Below are 2569 nucleotides of genomic sequence, written 5' to 3' on the forward strand. Positions count from 1 at the left end.
TCCATAGATTCCCTATGGTTTTAGCCATAGAGAATGAATGATTTTATTTGTGTAGGTCAGCCATTTAAAGACTCTGTTTTTCCTGTTTCCCTTCCACAGGGGCGGGAAAAGGGTGATTAGCAATCCCAGCAGAAATCTTCCTTTGTTCTGCAGGTATCCTCTGGTCCTGGCTGCAGAGCTGATCAAGCAGCGAATTGCAGTCTCTGAATGTAGCTTGACTGAACATTTTAATTCTCTTGCCTCCTCCTTACATTAAAACCACTATTTACAAAACAAAATGAAAAAAGTATTACAAACTCCTTAATTAACACGAACTTCCATAACTGACACAAGAAGACACAGGAAATGTAAATAATACTGTATGAATTAAAGAAATGTAATTTATTTAAACTTTCCAACAAAGAAACTTTAGGGCCCAGATGTCTTCTGTTCAGGTTACTCTTACTATGTACAAAACTACTCTTAATTCAGTGGTGAAAACAACAACCTTTTTATTATGCTCATGTATTCAATAAGTTCAGAATCCATATAGGCCAATGGAACAGAATAAAATACCCAAAAATAAATTCACATTTAAAAGGTCAACTGTCTTTCAGCAAAGGGGCCAAGGTAACTCAATGGGGGAAAAAAACTGTCTTTTCAAATGGTGCTAGGTCAACTAGATAGATGGAAAAAATAATTGCAATCCTTATCCCATACCATGTCAAAAGTAAACTCAAAATGGATCACAGATCTAAACTTTTAAGCTGAAGCTATAAAATCATTAGAACAAAATAGGGGAAAATCTTCACGACTTTTGGGTAGGCAAAGATTTCTTGGGATACAAAAAGCATCAATCCAAAAAGCAAAAAATTGATAATTGGACTAATCGAAATTTAAACTTTTGGTCTTCAAAATATATCATTCAGAAAATAGAGCAGCAAGCCAGAAAGTGATAAAAAATATTGGCAAGACATATTTTTAACAAAAGTCTTGTATCCAGAATATACAAAGAACTCTTACAACTCAGTGACAAGAAAACAAAAATAATAATAATAAATGAGCAAAATATTTGAACAGACACAAAACAAGAAATATGAAAGGATAATGAGCAAATGAAAAGATGCCCAACATCATCAGTCATTAGGGAAATGAAGAATAAAACCACACACTTGGCTAGAATGCCTAAAATTACAGATACCAATTATTGGACGTTAAACTCTTATACTTCTGATGAGAGTATAAAATAATACAACCACTTTGTAAAAGTCTTATAGTTTCCTACAGAGTTAAACATACACTTATCATGTGACCCAATAACTCTACTCCTAAATATTTACCCAAGAGAAATGAAAACATGTGTCCCAAAATATCCTATAAATAAGTGTTTATAGCTAATTTCTTCATAATTGTCAAAAACTGGAAATGCCCAAATGTCCATCAATATGTGAATGAATAAACAAATTGTGGTGTACCCATACAATAAAATATTACTCAATAATAAAAAGAAACAAACTACTGATACCACAAAGACATGGATTAATCTCAGAAACAGCATGCAGAACAAAAGAGGTCAGGCATGGAAGAGTTTATATGGTATGATTCGATTTATATGAAACCTTGGAAAAGATAAATCTAATTAATAGTGACAAAAATCAGATTCTTGGATGTTGGGGTGGGGTAGAGGGATTGTCTGGGAACAGACCGAAGAAACTTTTTGGGGTGTTGGAAATGTTCTATACCTTGATTGGGGAGGTGCTTACATGGGTATATATAATATGTCTTTGTCAAAACTTGTCAAAGTTTACAATTAAAATGGATGCATTTTATGTAATTAAATTTTACCTCAGTAAAGTTCATTTTAAAATAAGTTCTTTATACATCTTAATATTTGTCAAAATAAAAATACGATGAAAAGTACAAAATAGATTTGGAAATAGTGAGAGAAAAGTAACATTAAATTTGTCACTTTAAAAGTAACTAAATTTAATTCAATATAAATAAGTAAAGGCTTAAATAGACACATTAACAATATACTTGAGAGAAAGATTAAAACTTCTATAATGTAGTCTACAGCCATGCCACCCTGAACAAGCTCGATCCCATCTGATCTTGGAAGCTAAGTAGGGTGGGGCCTGTTTAGTACTTGGATGGGAGACCAACTAGAAAGAACAGGTGCTGTAGGTGTAAAAATTAAAAAATAAGGGATTATAAACTGACAAGGTCCTTGGAATCTGTGAGGTCAACCAAGGGCTGCCTCACCTTAAAAAAAAAAAAAAACTTTTAGAATGTATAAAACACAGGTGTGATATATAGCTTCCCAGAGTCAATAACCCGCAGAGGAGTACAAATCAAGAAAGCGGGTTCTCTCTCAACTATACCTGTTCCTGAAAATGAGTCTGTGCCCCAAAATGTGTTCTTTTTTTAAAAAAATTATTTATTTAAATTAGTTTCAAGTATACAGTACATTGGTTAGACATCTATGTAGTTCATAAAACTATCCTCCCATTTGCTCCCTCCCTTCCCTGGCCCTCCACCTAACCATCATATTAATGCTAACTGCATTTCCTCTGCCGTGCTCTCCATCCCA

The 2569-nt window shown here is 33.4% G+C and overlaps 1 pseudogene; it reads left to right on the plus strand.

Moving 5' to 3' along the window:
* The first annotated feature begins 2047 nt into the window (after positions 1 to 2047).
* LOC112482499 lies at positions 2048 to 2166 on the plus strand (annotated as a pseudogene).
* The last annotated feature ends 403 nt before the right edge of the window (positions 2167 to 2569 follow it).

This window comes from Pteropus alecto, unplaced genomic scaffold (assembly GCF_000325575.1).
Source record: "Pteropus alecto unplaced genomic scaffold, ASM32557v1 scaffold2151, whole genome shotgun sequence".
Lineage (NCBI taxonomy): Eukaryota > Metazoa > Chordata > Mammalia > Chiroptera > Pteropodidae > Pteropus > Pteropus alecto.